Source organism: Ovis canadensis, chromosome 15 (assembly GCF_042477335.2).
Source record: "Ovis canadensis isolate MfBH-ARS-UI-01 breed Bighorn chromosome 15, ARS-UI_OviCan_v2, whole genome shotgun sequence".
Lineage (NCBI taxonomy): Eukaryota > Metazoa > Chordata > Mammalia > Artiodactyla > Bovidae > Ovis > Ovis canadensis.
Window position 1 is genome coordinate 13,823,047 of NC_091259.1, and position 17,455 is coordinate 13,840,501.

A 17,455-nucleotide genomic window follows, 5' to 3' on the forward strand; every position below is an offset into this window, starting at 1 on the left:
TGCCCAAAAGACATCCACTTGACCCCTGCATCTGCTTAGACATTCCCCTTAAGACTTTCCATGGTACCAAACACGTACCCCTCACAGTCATCTTTTGTCTCACTGACTTACAATCTTCTGATGAATACACAGTCTCCACTAGATTGTCAATTCCTTTATGAAGCTGAATGTGTTTTTGTGCAAAGAAAAATTATTCCTAAAGCAAAATGAAAGGTTCACTCACAGAAACCTCTCGTTTAGGTTGTGTCCAAATTAAGAAATCATTCAAAGACTTCTAAAAGACATAAGATCAAGTTATACATTAAAATGTAACTGGATTGATATCCTAGAAATAAAGAAAAAACATAACTTAGAAATTAGAAACAAAAAGCAAACACAGAGGAAGTTTCTGGGAAGCTAGCGGAATAGGAAGCATCAGAAATGTATCTCCCCTCCTAGACAAAAATTGCACTGACCAACTCTGTCTAAGGCAGCTTGTTTGGAACTCTGGAGACTATAGAGGGCCTGAAACTTCCAGGGGAGGGCTTGGACCATAAATTTTAGTCAATATTGGTCAATTTCAGCTCTTAGTATAGAAGTAGCTACCCACCTCTCAGCCTTACAGCAGGCAGCTATGCACATACTCCTGGAGCAGCCTGTACCCAGTTTGCATAGCCGTGGGAGTGAGGATGTCCTCCAAATGATAGAAGTCTGATATTTGATCACTAATGGTTGCTTCTTTTTTTTTCTGGCTGCACCATATGGCATATGGGATCTTAGTTCCTCAACAAGGGATTGAACCCAAATGCCTGGTGGGCAGCTGTCTATGGGGTCGCACAGAGTTGAATACGACTGAAGCGACTTAGCAGCAGCAGCAGCCCTGCATTGAAAGCATGGAGTCTTAACCATTGGACTGTCAAGGAAGTCCCACTGATTGCTGCTTCTGACCACAGAAGTGCAGACAAAAAGGAAATATTCCTTGGGTTGCATCTCCTCATACCATTTCAAGTCTCTCCCCATCCTGTCAAAGTGACTTCCAGGTGCTTTAAAGGATCAATGACTTTTTCTCCCTCATTTCTGTCTTTTTCCCCTATTAACGGCCAGACAGAAGATTGTGCATGCATGCTCAGTGGCTTCAGTCATGTCCTACTCTTTGAGACCCCATGGACCATAGTCTGCCAGGTTCCTCTGTCCATGGGATTCTACCAGCAAGAATACTGTAGTGGGTTTCCATGCCTGGAAATTCAAAAGCAACTGTAGATACAGAGAAAATCAGAAAGTTATCACACATGCCCTGGAGAAAGTGGAGGCTCACAAAAGACCTGAGAAAACCTTAAGTTTGTACCTCAGGCAGATCTTTGGCACAGAGATAGTCTGTAACAATAAAGAAAAATAAACAGAAACAAAACAAACAAACAAAAAAAAACAGCTAACACTGTGAAAGGAGGAGAATCAGATTTCTAGAGTTACCACATTATTAGCTCCAAATGGGCAGTTTTCAACAACAACAAAGAAAAAAATCACAAAGCATTCAAAGAACCACAAACTATGACTCATCCAAAGGAAAAGTAAACCAATAGAAACTGTTCCTGACAAATACCTGATAGTGGATTTGCTACCAAAAAAAAACTCTAAAGAAAGTATCTTAAAGATGGTCAAAGAACTAAAAGAAGACATGGGGAAAGCCAAGAAAGCAATGTATGAACAAAATGGAAATATTGAAATAAAGAAATATTGAAAAGAAAACCAAAAAGGAATTCTGGAGCTGAAAAGTAAAATAACTGAAATTTTAAAATTCACTAGAGTAATTCAAAGGTCAATTTGAGCAGGTAGAAGAAAGAACCAGCAAACTTGAAAACAGGACAAAGGAAATTATTAAATCACAGGAACAAAAAGAAAAAAAGACTGAAGAAAAATGGTCATCAAGCGGACCAAAGACATATTATGGCAGTCCAAGAAGGAGGAGAGAGAATGGAACATACTAAATATTTAAATAATGGCCAACAACTTCCCAAACTTGATAAAAGACATGAATATAAATGTCATATAAACCCAACAAATTCCAAACAGATAAAGAAATCCACACCAAGACACATTTCAATCAAACTGAAAAGTAAAGACAAAGAGGGACTCTTGAAAGCAACAAAAGAGAAGCAATTCATCATATACAAGGGATCCTCAAGAAGATTATAAACAAATTCTCATCAGAAATTTTGGAGATCAGAGGAATTAAGCCAATACATTCAAAGCGCTAAACGGGGAAAAAAAAACTGTCAACCAAGAACCCTATATCTGCTGGAACTATCCTTCAAAAGTGAGGGAAGGGAATTCCCTGCAGGCCTAGCTGTTAGGACTCAGCTCTTTCACTGCTATGGGCCTGGGTTCAATCCCTGGTGAGAGAACTAAGATCCCTCAAGCCGGGCAGCAAGGCCAACAACAACAACAACAAAACTGAGGGAAAAATTAAGACATCACCAAATGCAGGAGGAGCTCACAGCCACTAGACCTGTCCTGCAAGAAATGGTTACAAGAGTCCTGTAGACTGAAGTGAAAAGACAATAACTCAAAGCCACATGAATAATAAAGATCTCGGTAATATAAAGAGACAGCCAATTATAAAAGTTACAATTGCTGTAGCAATGATACATAACTCCACTTTTTTTCCTACACAATTTAGAAGACTAATCCTTTTCTTAATTATTAATCTAAAACTAGTACTATTGTAACTTTGGCTTACAACTTCACATTGTTTTCTACATAAAAGATATTTAAAACTACTAATTTATATTTTGGGACACACAATTGTATGAAGATGTAATATTGTGACATCAGCAACTGAAAGGGGTGGAGATGGAGCTGTTTTTGTATGTTTTTGAAATTGAGCAAGTATGAATTACAATTAGAGTGCTATAACTTTAGGATGTTAAATATAATCCTCATGGTATCCACAAAGAAAATAGCTCAATAATACACACAAAGGAAATGAAAAAGGAATTGAAATATTTCACTACAAAGAAGTAGCTAAGTATAAAATAAGATGTAATGCAAGAAATGAGGGACAAAACATTATAAGGCATATAGAAAACAAATAAGAAAATGTCAGAAGTCTCAAACTCGCCAATCAAAAAGATTGCCCAAGTGGATTAAAAAAACATGAGAGACCCACTTTAAATTCAAAGACACAAAATAGGTTGAAGGTGAAAGGAGAAAAAAGGATATTTCATGCAAATAGTAACCAAACAATTGCAAAGGGTGGCTATACTAACAGCAGATAAGCTATACTTTTAAGTCAAAAATCTTTACAAGAGTCAAAGAAGGACATTATATATTAACAAAAGTTCTAAGCAGCAAGATTATATAATAGAGAGTTCCCTGTTAGTCTAGAGGTTGGGATTCAATGCTTTCACTCCCACGGCCTGGGTTCAATCCCTGATTGGAGAACTGAGATCCCACAGATATGCATGCTAAGTCACTTCAGTCATATCTAATTCTTGGTAACCGTGTGCAAGAAATGCCTTCTAGACTTTCTCATTTCCCTCCCTAGTGTCTGTAAAATTATAGTTGATGGATGTGGGGAGCAGGATGAAAAGAAGCTGGAGATGTAGGGCAAGAACTAACTGGGAAGGGCTGAAGATATAAGCTGGAATTTTAATTTGAAATCAGTGGTTTCCAAACTCAGGTATACAGGCTGGTATCAATCTGCAAAGGAATGAAAACTAGTGTGTATAATATAGTACATTAGTCATTTAATTCATTCAGTTTTTAAATTCTAAGATGATTTCATTCTTCTGTTTTGTTAAGAACATATTCTTTCTTTTGTAAAATGATGGCACTAATAGGTGATAGATAGTTTTTAATGCATCTACTTTTAAAAATAAATGTCAGTGCCCCTAATTTTTTTAATGATACTAGGCTACAATTACAGGGAAGCTTTTAGGTAAGGAACTCATAAGATTAGATTTGTTTTCTAGACCTCAACTAAAATGTCAGCCTTTTGAATTATAAACTCTCTTATCCACAACTCTGCCAAAAAATGGCAGGAGACCAGAATTAGTTGACAAGACTGTTAAAAAATGTATATATATACATATATATATATATATGTGTATATATATATATATATATATACACACACACACATATTTACCATGGTAGGAATAACAAAGCGCAATTAAAAAAAAATCCTAGGTCAAATATGATTTTCTTCACTGTGATTATTTAGAAGGCTATTTATAATACATTTTAAAAGAGATCATTAAGATTCAGCTATTTCATCAACAATGTGTGTGCGTGTTAGTCGCTCAGCCGTGTCCGACTCCTTGTGACCACGTGGACTGTAGCCAGCCAGGCTCCTCTGTACATGGAATTTTCCGGGCAAGACTACTGGAGTGGATTGTCATTTCCTTCTCCAAGGGATCTTCCTGACCCAGAGATTGAACCTGAATCTCCTGCATTGACAGGCAAATTCTTTACTGCCTGAGCCACCAAAGAATTCTTGTAAATAAACCAGAAATTGTAACTTATTCTAAGAATTACACAGGAAACATGATTTGACTATTATTCTCAGTTAGTCATTCAAAAAACACCCATTGAGTCAGGAACTTGGGGGATGAAGAAGTATGCAGAGCTGAAAAATACATAGAAACTGTCTTCAAAAATCTCAAAGTCTGATGAATAAAATACTCAAAAAAACTTTATACAACACTCTTTTATGTGTTATAATAAAGGATTTTACTATGTGAGAGGGAGAGAGTCCTAATACTGAGATTCTAGGAGCTATTTTAATTAGTTTCTTAGCTACATTCCACAAATTCTAGCATACCATGAAAGTGAAAGTGAAAATGAAGTCGCTCAGTCGCGTCCGACTCTTTGCAACCCGTGGACTGTAGCCCACCAAGCTCCTCCATCCATGGGATTCTCCAGGCAAGAATACTGGAGTGGGTTGCCATTTCCTTCTCCAGGGGATCTTCCTGACCCAGGGATCAAACCCAGGTCTCCCACATTGCAGGCAGATGCTTTAACCTCTGCACCACCAGGGAAGCATTCTAGCATACCACAGATAACATGAATATTCATTGGAAGGACCAATGCTAAAGCTGAAACTCCAATACTTTGACCACCTGATGTGAAGAGCCACCTCATTGGAAAAGACCCGGATGCTGAGAAAGATTCAAGGCGGGAGGAGAAGGGGACAACAGAGGATGAGAGGGGTGGATATCACCACCGACTCAATGGACATGAGTTTAAGAAAACTCCAGGAAATAGTGAAGGATGAGGAAGCCTGGCGTGCTGCAGTCCGTGGAATCATAGAGTTGGATATGGCTTAGCGACTGAACAAAAACAACGTAACAAGCAAGTCCAAAACTCCAGTTGAATCATAAAGTATTCCAGATAAGTAAAACCTCTCAAACAGGCTTGGGACTGCCCACCAGCCGGATCAAAACTTGTTCAGAACTGTAATGTATCCTAAGACTTCGCAAGACACCAGACCTGTGTCATGGTCTGAAGGCTCTCCCTACCTATTCCACTCCCTCCCCGTTTATCCTTCCTAACACAGAAAGGATACCTGGGGATACATCCCTTGCACATCTAATCAAAAACAACCAAACTCATAGAAAAAGAGATCAGATTTGTGTTTGCCAGAGGCAGCGAGTGGGGAGTGTGGGAACTCTGTGAAGGTGGGTCAAAAGGCACAGGCTTCCAATTTTAAGATAAATAAGTGCTGGGGATATAATGTAAACATGATGACTGCAGTTAACAATGCTCTATGATATACCTGAAAGTTGCTAATAAAGTAGATCCTAAAAGTTCTCACCACAAAAAAAAGATAATTTTTGTAACTAAAGAGGTGGTGGATCTCAACTTGTTTTGGTAATCATTTCACAATGTATACATATGTCATCACTCTACTGTACATATTAAACTTATACAATGTGTATGTCAATCATGTGTCAATAAAACTGAAAAGAGTTGTTACATGTCTAAACGTCTGCTCTTTGGAGGACTCGAACCAACACAAGGAGTGTTCTGTTTATCTATCATTGCCTTTAAACCTGCCCTAAACAATCACTTAAAACAATTATTTTATTAAATCTCATGATTTTGTGGGTCAGGAATGCAGACAAGGGTCCACAGGGTAATTCTTCCGTGTCATTGGCAAACAGCCTGGTTTGGAGGGTCCAAGACCTGCCACTTTGGTGGCTGGAAATCTGGGCTCAGCTGGAAAAGTCAACCATATGACCCACACGTGGCCTTTCCAGCATGGAGATCTTGCTGGTTAGCTTTCACACATGTGGCTTAGGGCTCCAAAAGAAAGTGTTCCCACAAACAAAGAGAAGCTGTGGAGCCTTTTAGACACTTAGCCTCACCTCTGCCATACCCCAGTGGTCAAAGCAGTCACAGGTCACCCACAGTAAAGAAGCAGCATACACCCCACTTTAACACAAGAAGTGCCAAAGAATTTGCAGTCATGTTTTAAAACTGCCACATGGGGTCAGCCTTCCTCTTACGAAACCCTCTGTTATTTAAACCAGAGGAGATTAACTGAAAGTGTATTTGCTACAATAAAAATGTTGTATGCTGCTAAGTCACTTCAGTTGCGTCCGACTCTGTGCGACCCCATAGACGGCAGCCCACCAGGCTCCCCCATCCCTGGGATTCTCCAGGCAAGAGCACTGGAGTGGGTTGCCATTTCCTTCTCCAGTGCATGAAAGTGAAAATTGAAAGTGAAGTCGTTCAGTCATGTCCGACCCTCAGCGACCCCATGGACTGCAGCCTTCCAGGCTCCTCCGTCCATGGGATTTTCCAGGCAAGAGTACTGGAGTGGGGTGCCACTGCCTTCTCCAAAATGTTGTATGGATTAGCAAAATTAAAACTCTAGATGCGCCCTCGTTTGCCATCACAGCCTAGATGTCAGTACCCGAACAAACAAAATGGGAGTACAGAGTTACTGCTTTACTGCTCGGGTGGAGACTTGTAGACCATGACCCTGGTGACCCCAGCTGCTTCTCTGAGGGTAAATGTTTCACCATCTGCACATACTGAAGGCTGTCAGGCAACATGACCCCTGCCCACTTATTCACTGACCATTCTAAGTGAACAGTTACTCCCATTATGGACAAGCATTAAGAGAATAGTGAACTCCACTTTGGCTTGACTCCAGCTAGGGGCAGCCGTGAGCTACTGTTGCAACTTGAATTGGTGAGAAAGAAACAAGGCATTATGATTCTCAAAGGATGGTGGGATAAACTTTAAGAATAACTCAGTCTTTCATCTCTGATTTCTTTTGCGGAGGCATTTTCCTAAGGATTATACTTTAGGACCAAGAACCAATAATTCTCCTTGGTTATAAACCCACATAAGCGTGGACTTGCTCTCCTAGATTTGAATAATAATGATTATCATTTGCTTTATGTGCATGTGTTTGGGCTAAACATTAACGTGCAAGAAGCCTTGAGAACTGCCTCAGCATCACAGCAAAAACATATTTGACAGGCTTCTTTTTCTTACCTCTCATGTTAGCAAATTCACCTAACTCTGAATAAAAACAAGCAACTATGCAGAAAAGTTTGGGAAGGTTAAATAACAAATTGGAATTCTATTCAAGTGTAGCACCTAGTTATACTTTTTCGGTTATCTATATCTAGATCATATTTAGGAAAGAATCTACGTCAAAGCAAGTAGATTACAACCTCTTTAGGAATCATTCTCATATAAAAACATGATTAATCTAATATACTCTAAACCTCCTCACCCATGATATAAAAAAGTGTAGTTCTTGACAGAAAAGTCTATGTCTAAACTCTTCTGAATTAGAAACCTAAGGATTAGCACCATCACAGGCACATGGAGCTTGTCTGATAGGTTTATTTTTGAATGGTTGAATGATTGAATGAATACAGTATTTGAATTAATCACTCAATTAACATTTTCACTTTATACATTTTCTAAAAGATGATGATATAAATCAAGAATGATAGGTAAGGTGGAGGCTAAGGTAAATTTGAAATAGCTTAAGGTTTATATTCAGTTTATTAAGGATTATACTTAGAAGATGTTAATTATAACTTACTTAGGGAAGATTTCCTTTGAACTTCATTTCTTATATGTTCATATCAGATATTTAGGGTTTTTTTTTTTTTTGCCAAACCATAATATTCTGGTTATGTCAATAACCATCACATCACCAAAGGACATCATCTCAATTTCTCTCAGGCAGGGAACTTAGCTGCTTCGTTAGCACCTAGAAAAGCATGTGAGTAGGACACCCATTTATTATTTGTGAAAAGAAGGAATTAATTAATTAATTAGTGGGCTGGAAAAGCATTGACTAGAAATTGACTTTTTACTGATTTCTCCATGTCCTGTGCTAAGTGGAATAACAATTGCCAACAGGTAAATACTTAGAAGTGTTTCTCTGGTGGCTAAGCAGTTAAGAATCCACCTGCAAGGGTTCAATCCCTGGGTTAAGAAGTTTCCTTGGAGGAGGGCATGCCAGCCTACTTCAGTGTTCTTGCTGGAGAATCCCATGGACAGAGGGATGTGGCGGGCTATGGTCCATAGTGTAGCAAAGAGTCAGACACGACTGAAGAGACTTAGCATACATGCTTTGTTCCAAGCATTGACAGTTTAGTATGTTCTTTGGATTGTCTATTGCTACATAGCAAATAAGCATCAAACGTAGGATCTTGAAACTACTATAACCATTTTCTATCACATAATTCTGGGGCTTGACTAGGTAGCGCTGCTAGTCTTGTTTAGAGTGTGCGCATGCTCAGTCACTCAATTCAGCTCAGTCGCTCAGTCGTGTCTGACTCTGCAACCCCATGAACTGCAGCACGCCAGGCCTCCCTGTCCATCACCAACTCCCGGAGTTCCCTCAAACTCACGTCCATCGAGTCGGTGATGCCATCCAGCCATCTCATCCTCTGTCATCCCCTTCTCCTCCTGCCCCCAATCCCTCCCAGCATCAGAGTCTTGTCCAATGAGTCAGCTCTTCGCATGAGGTGGCCAAAGTACTGGAGTTTCAGCTTTAGCATCATTCCTTCCAAAGAACACCCAGGGCTGATCTCCTTTAGAATGGACTGATTGGATCTCCTTGCAGTCCAAGGGACTCTAGTTCAGTCGTGTCCAATTCTTTGTGATTCTGTGGACGGTAGACTGCCAGGATCCTCTGTCCATGGAATTTTCCAGGCAACACTGGAGTTGGTATTTCCTTCAAATGGGCTGCCATTTCCTTCTCCAGGAGATCTTCTCGACCCAGGGATCGAACCCTCATCTCCTGCATCTCCTGCTTTGGCGATGCAGGAGGGTCTTGACTACTCAGCCACCTGGGAAGCCCAATCTTGTGTAGGGTCTTTCATAAATCTTCAGCCAGGTGGTGGCTCAGCCAGAATGTCCAAGATGGCTTCCTTCACGCGTCTAGAGCCTTAGCACGGAGACTGGAGAGCTGGGACCTCCCTCCCCACAAATGGCCTCTTTTGTATACAGTGACTGAATCCCCAGACCTACCATTTCCAAGGGGGCAGAATCAGAAGCATCACTTCTTCTGAGTGCTACTGGTTAAAGCATACACCCGACCAGTCAGCCCAGATTCAAAATGAAGGAAAATAAGCTCCATTTCTCAACCGACAAAGCATTTGTAACCGTCTTCAGCCCTACATACTTACACTCTAATCATTCTGCTGCTGCTGCTAAGTCGCTTCAGTCGTGTCCGACTCTGTGCAACCCCATAGACGGCAGCCCACCAGGCTCCGCCATCCCTGGGATTCTCCCGGCAAGAACACTGGAGTGGGTTGCCATTTCCTTCTCCAAGGCATGAAAGGGAAAAGTGAAAGGAAAGTTCCTCAGTCCTGTCTGACTCTTAGCGATCCCATGGACTGCAGCCTATCAGGCTCCTCCACCCGTGGGATTTTTATAGCAACCATGAAAGGTAGGTATTATTGCCTCCATTTCATAAAAGAGGAAACTCTCACAGCCAGTAATGACACTTGAATTTGAAGCAATGTTCGTATGTTTCCAGTCTTTTTCCTTTTGTTGCATCTCCAAGAATGTGGGGCTTCCCAAGTGGCTCAGTGGTAAAGAACCCGCTGCCAACACAGGAGCCGCAGGAGATCCAGAGACACAGTTCGATCTCTGGGTCACCAGGATCCCCTGGAGAAGGAAATGGCAATCCACTCCAGTATTCTTGCCAGGATAAGCCCAGAGACAGAGGAGCCTGGTGGGCTGCAGTCCATGGGATCGGAAAGAGTCAGATGCAAAGGAGCACACCTGCTTTTATTTTCATTTTCAAAAAGATTACATTAAGAGTATATATTTTTAAAAAAATTAGAGTATATCTAATTCTGTGTCTGGACTTGGTCACTTGCTTCATTCTTGTCCCTGAAAACCGTGGTATTTACTGAATCATCAAGAAGAACCTCATATTGTTTTTTGGCTCCAAAGTCTCCCCTTCAATTCTTATCATCACTGTTGTCAACAAAAATACACTCATTCTTTCTTTGGCCTGGCGCTCCTTTTCTTTCACAACCCAGACAATGGTTCAGCAAACAGCCCATTGCCAGGCCTTGGTTCTTCCATTGCTCTTCTGCTCACCTGAGTTTACCACACAGATTTCAGCTCCAGGCTAACTTGCCCTAAAACACAATCACATTCTCTGCTGACATGTCCTTCAAGAATACAAAATGGTTTCATATTAGCCTAACAACCATAATTCTTCCCTAACCCAAAGACCTAAAGATAGACGATGTGTTCTTCCAGTAATTTTATCTTTCATATTTAGCTCCTTTCTTACTTCCATATTCCAGAGTTTATTTTTATATTTTGCCTGAGGTAGGGAGCTAATTAATTTTTTTATATAGTGAGACAAATTTTTCTACAAAACATTTCGGTTCAGTCGTTCAGTCGTCTCTGACTCTTTGTGACCCCATGAACTGCAGCACACCAGGCCTCCCTGTCCATCACCAATTCCTAGAGCTTACTCAAACTCATGTCCATTGAGTCAGTGATGCCATCCAACCATCTCATCCTCTATCATCCCCTTCTCCTCCTGCCTTCAATCTTTCCCAGAATCAGGGTCTTTCCCAAGGAGTCAGCTCTTTGCATCAGGTGGCCAAAGTACTGGAGCTTCAGCTTCAGCATCAGTCCTCCCAATGAATATTCAGGACTGATTTCCTTTAGGACTGACTGGTTGGATCTCCTTGCAATCAAAAGGACTCTCAAGAGTCTTCTCCAATGCCACAGTGCAAAAGCATCAATTCTTTGGCACTCAGCTTTATTTATAGCCCAACTCTCACATCCACACATGACTACTGGAAAAACCATATCATTGACTAGACGGACCTTTGTTGGCAAAGTAATGTCTCTGCTTTTTAATATGCTGTCTAGGTTGGTCACAGCTTTTCTTCCAAGGAGCAAGTCTCTTAATTTCGTGGCTGCAGTCACCATCTACAGTGATTTTGGAGCACAAGAAATTAAAGTCTGTCACTGTTTCCATTGTTTCCCTATCTATTTGCCATGAAGTGATGGGACCAGAGCCATGATCTCCATTTTTTGAATGTTGAGTTTTAAGCCAACTTTTTCACTCTCCTCTTTCACTTTCATCAAGAGGATTTTTAGTTCTTCTTCACTTTCTGCCATAAGTGTGGTGTCATCTGCATATCTGAGGTTATTGATATTTCTTCCAGCAATCTTGATTCCAGCTTGTGGTTCATCCATCCCAGCATTTCACATGATGTACTCTGCATAGAAGTTAAATAAGCAGGATGACAATACACAGCCTTGATGTACTCCTTTCCCAATTTGGAACCAGTCCGTTGTTCTATGTCTGGGTCTAACTGTTGCTAACAAAATATTTCTAACAAAATATTTAAATAACCAAGACTCCCATGTGCCTCTTTCTGGATTCTATTCTGTTTCATGGTGCATTGGTGTATTCCTGTACTAGTACCACAGTGTGTTTATGTAGGATGGCTGGATAACATGTCTGAATATCTAGAGTATAAGTTTGTTGAGTAGAGTTGACTTGTTGCATCTTGCCACCAAAGCCTAAGATATTTAGTATCCAGCCTTTTATGGAAAAAGTTTTGCTGACTGCTGGTCTAGGTTACTCGTGGACTTGAATTCTTCTACATAAATAGCAGAATTATTCTGGCAATGTTCCCAGTTCCAAGTTCTTGATGGCAAGCCTCAGAAACTGCTTCTGTCTAGCTAAATGCAAAATGAATTTGTTGGAGAGGATATTGGAGAGTTCACAGAAATTCTCTGAAAGGAGGTTATAGAAAAAGACTCCAGAAATGAGTGAGAAGCACAGCGGGCCTGGCAACAGCGTGACAGAGAAGGCTACAATGTCTCCTAGACATTCGGTCAGATGCCACTGCAGGGAAAAGCCTTCTGAGCGCCTCCTGCCCTACTGTACCGCTCACATAAGATTCAGGGTTCTGGGAGGGAAAATTTTATGTCTGAGCTAGAATCACATATGTGCTAGCTTCCAAAAAGCAATAAGGAGTACCTTTCCTCTTTCCTAGAGGGAAGTAGAGTCCTGCCTTCTACCAGGAGTCACTTGATGGTTCATTCAAAATATGAGAGCAGCAGGATCTCTCCAAAGGGGCTATGACTTGCTTGGAACTGCATTGCATTTGGGGGAAACTGTCATCTCTAAATACAGTATTCTAATTCACAAAGATAATTCATCTCACTCTTATTTCAGCTTTTTCTTATGCTCTTTGATGGTGTATTTAAGGGCTTCCTGGGTGGCTCACTGGTAAAGAATCCACCTGCCATTCATTGCAGGAGAGGCAAGTTCAGTCCTTAGGTCAGGAAGGTCCCTGGAGAAGGAAACGGCAAACACTCCAGTATGCTTGCCTGGAGAATTCCATGGACAAAGGAGCCTGGCGGGCTACAGTCCATGGGGTTGCAAAAAGTCAGACATGACAGAGCAACTATCACTCACTTTCTGAGAGGAAAGCTACTGATTTTGGTATGCTGATCTTATAATCAGCAAATATTGAACTCACTTATTACTTCTAAGAGTCTGTTGATTTTCTTCCACATAAACAATCATGACACTTGAAAATGACAATTTGGGAACTTCCTGGTGGTCTAGTGGGCAGGACTCCGTGCTTCCGCTGCAGGGGGTGCAGGCTTGATCCTGGTGGGGGAACTAAGATCCCCTATGCTGTGCAGCATGGCCAAAAAAGAAACTAACAATTTTATCTCTTCCCACCCAATCCTTCTATTTCTTAGTGTTTTTTCCTAACTGGTACCATTGGCCTGAACCTCCAACATTATGAACATTATGATAGTATATATTATTGTATTGTTCCTAATTTTAAGGAATGCCTTAAAGTTTTTAAACTTGAATGCCTTCAAGTTTTTCCATGTAAAAAGACAAATACCTTTCTATCATGTTAAGGAAGTTCCTTCCTATTTCTAGTTTAAATCATAAATAGGTATTAAATGAATTTTATTCTGAACCTGTTGAAATGTATTTCATTGTTTAATCGATCTTTCACATAGAAATTTCATCTTGCACTCTTAAGAATTAATCACAGTTAGCCACAATATATGTCATTATTTAATCATTACTGAATTCAGGTAAGCAATATGGATTCTTGCATCTTTGTTCACAAGTGAGGCTACTTATATCAAGTTTTGAGGTTAGATGTTAAATGGTTTCAGAAAAGGAGTTGGCAATCTTATCTTTCTTGAAGGAGGGAAATAATAAAACTAAGGTTGCAAAGTAATAAGACAGAGAATTTTTTAAAGTGGAAATGATTACCAAAATTATAATTTGTTCTTTTAAAAAGTTAATAAAAATAGAAAAATAATCAGTTGCCTACACACTCCAAACTGCCCAAGAGAACTCCATTGTACACTTTTGTCCTCTCACAATTATTAAGAGCAGATCTTTTCATTCTCAAAATGTCACTGTTGGGCAATAAATCATCTATAGGTTGAACCTACAAGTGACACGAGTGTGTTATTTAGTTGCTAAGTTGTGTCTGACTCTCTTGTGACCCCAAGGACTGTAGCTGGCCAGGCTGCTCTGTCCATGGGATTCTCCAGGCAAGAATACTGGAGTGGGTTGCCATTTCCTCCTCCAGGGGATCTTCCCAACTCAGGAATCAAATTCTGCAGCCTGGGTTCTTTCTTGTACTCAGCAACCTTCCCTCCACCAGTAATATGTGCCAAGATATAAATGTTGACACTGTTTCAATGCATAATCTTATCCGGTTTTGTGTTTTTCTTTTTTTTTCAATGCACTAGAAAGTGAAGTGCAAGTATTTTTCATATCTTTGGGGAAGCAAGTCCTCCCTTCTCAGGAGCAAAGAGGAACATGTTTTTCAAGTTATGGATTGAATGAGCTTAAAGTGTATGGTGAAGGAGCACTAGGGAGGAACTTCTACCCAGACTTGGAGACTACGTAGTGGTGGTGGGTAAGGAGTCCATAGGTCCAGAAGCAGCAGGAGCCAGGCTCTATTTCAAGTCATTACCCTGAGAAGTAGCAAGGCTCCAGACAGGAGGTACGTGGTTTACCCAGGGAAACCAGGGCACAGGCACTGGGTTTCAGAGCTTTGCCAAATATTCCAATACCCTCAGTGTGGCAGGGAAACTGCCAGAAGCTGCCAGTCCAGACAGGATTGTGCAGACACAGAAAATGGAAAGACCAGCACTAACCAGGGTGGAAGAGATGACTCATCAGCCAGGGAGTATGGTCTAGGCGGCAATGGAGGCTGTCAGAATGACTTACATACCTGCCTACCAGCCCACTGAGCTTCCTGCAGCTCCGCAGTAAGAAGCCACCTCTCAATTCCCCAGTTTGATCCCTGGGCCAGGAAGATCCCCTGGAGAAGGAAATGGCAACCCCCTCCAGTATTCTGGTCTGGAAAACCCCATGGACCGAGGAGCCTTGGCAGGCTCAGTCCATGGGGCTACAAGAGTCGGACACGACTTAGCAACTAAACAGCAACCAGCCCAAAGGAGTGGCAACTTGGAATCAAAACTAGTTTGATCCAGGGGTCGCAAAGAAATGTAATATTTCTTACACACCTGAGCTTTTGAATTTAGATTTGGACCTGTTAAGATACAGTAGATTCCTACTCAGGGTATAAATCCAGGAGCTGAGGGACTAACCCCAGGAAGAAAAGCCTCTGTTGACCATTCTGTGATCACCCTTCCAGACTCATTTTTGCTGTACTCCAGGCATACCTTGCACCACACACTGCTCACCACCGCAGCACCCAACCTTAGCCCTGCCAGCCCTCCAAGGCAAGGCCCCTGTGTCTCCTCTCCCACTTTGTCTTGAGGTCTTTTATCTCAGGAAAGAGGCACGTGTAGGATGGAGGAATTTCTCTTCCTCGATTTTACTTTCCAAATGTTCTATGAGAGACCATCTTATCCCCTGGTGATTCTCGAGTCTGTATCTCCAGCCTTGTCCTGACAATAGAACAACAGCTCGTGGGTGTGACATCCCCTTGGTACCCTACCTACAATTCAAGCTCCAGATGCTAAAACTAGAACATATTAACTTGTGCCACCCTGCCCTTAGATACCCCTAGGTCAGTAATTAGAACCATCAACCAGTTGACTTAATTAGAAACCCAAAGTCATCAACTTTTTTTAAATGTTCTTTATTCTCCATCTCCTCCAGTCCCATGACTTCTGACTTCATTTAGGTCTTCACCATTTCCTGTCTGGATCATCACAATAGCCTCCTGACCCATCAAACTCCAGTATACTTCCCATAAAGCCAGATCTTCCCAAAACACAAAGTGATTATCACTCCCCTTTTTAGCATCCTTCAGTGATATCTCACTCTTCTGCTTTTCCATGTCATATAAACTGTGGCCCTTGGCCGAATCCAGCCTGCAGTCTCTTTTTGTGTGGCCGTCAAGATAAAAATGGATTTTATATTTTTTAAGTGTTTAACCAAATAAAGAAGATGAACACCCAGCAATTGTCATATGTGGCCAACAAAGCCTAAAGTTTTCAGATCTAGCCTTTACAGGAAACGTTTGCCACCCCACTGAAGTTTAAAGGACTCCACTCTGGCCCTCCCCCAACCACGCCCCTCCCCGCTCAGGGAGAAATCCCCAGCTATCCAAAGGGCTTTCGCACCCAGAGCCTGTGTCCTCCTCCTTCCAGACAATACCCCTGGGATTCTCAGCCCGAACGGCCTGAGCCCACCACTAGGGCTCACTCAGGCCTCAGAGGAGGCCAAAGGCAGCTATTTGCAAGGAGACAGGACAGAGCCTGGACATGCAAGCTGAGTTGTTCACAAATGTGTGTGAGGAGGTTTGAATTACAGGAGCAGGGACGGGAAAAGAAGGGACCACCCAGGATGCTGTACTTGTGCTTTTGGTCTGGGCCCCACAAGTGCATCTTCCCTGTTGCTCAGATGGTAAAGAATCTGCCTGTAATGCAGAAGACCTGGGTTCAATTCCTGGGTCAGGAAGATCCCCTGGAGAGGGAAATGGCAACCCACTCCAGTATTCTTGCCTGGGAAATCCCATGGACAGAGGAGCCTGGTGGGCTACAGTTCATGGGGTCACAAAGAGTCGGACACAACTGAGCAACTAACATGGCTACACTGCCACAAGTGTAAGGATACTTATAGAACCCTCTAGCATAAGTTGGAGAAGGCAATGGCACCCCACTCCAGTACTCTTGCCTGGAAAATCCCATGGATGGAGGAGCCCGGTGGGCTGCAGTCCATGGGGTCGCGAAGAGTTGGACACAACTCAGCGACTTCATTTTCACTTTTCACTTTCATGCCTTGGAGAAGGAAATGGCAACCCACTCCAGTATTCTTGCCTGGAGAATCCCAGGGATGGGGAAGCCTGGTGGGCTGCCATCTATGCGGTCGCACAGAGTCGGACACGACTGAAGTGACTTAGCAGCAGCAGCAGCAGCAGCTTAATAAGTAAGACTTTTCATGATACATATCCTTGCACACCGCACTCAAGACAGGCACTGACAAGGCTGACTCTTGGTGCACCCTGCTCTTTCACCAGCATCTATGTACTTGCCTCCATTTTGCTGTTCATTCTTTTGCTGGAATCCTCTCACATTTGAGACTCAGCTCCAGGTCAGTTCCTCAATGAAGGTTTTCCTACTCTCTCTCTCTCCTCTCTCTTCCTTCCTCATTTAATCTTGGAGGCCACAATACCCTACACAAATGTCTATCACAGTATCTCTGACCCTTTGTTCTACCTGGTTTATTGCATCTGTTTCCTTCAGTGAACTGGGCCTTCCTTGTCCAGTGGACTGGACCTAGACTAAAAAGACTTAATCTAATTTTTTTTCTGTGATCCAATCAGTATAATGGAGTTTCTAGCACATAATATGTCCTCAATGTTTTTTAAAAGAATACATGAGTAAATTAAAATATATGACCAGTCTATCTTACCAAATCCTGGGATCCACACTCAAAGGGCAGGGATACTTGTATATTCCAAGTGACTATGGTCTCACCCCA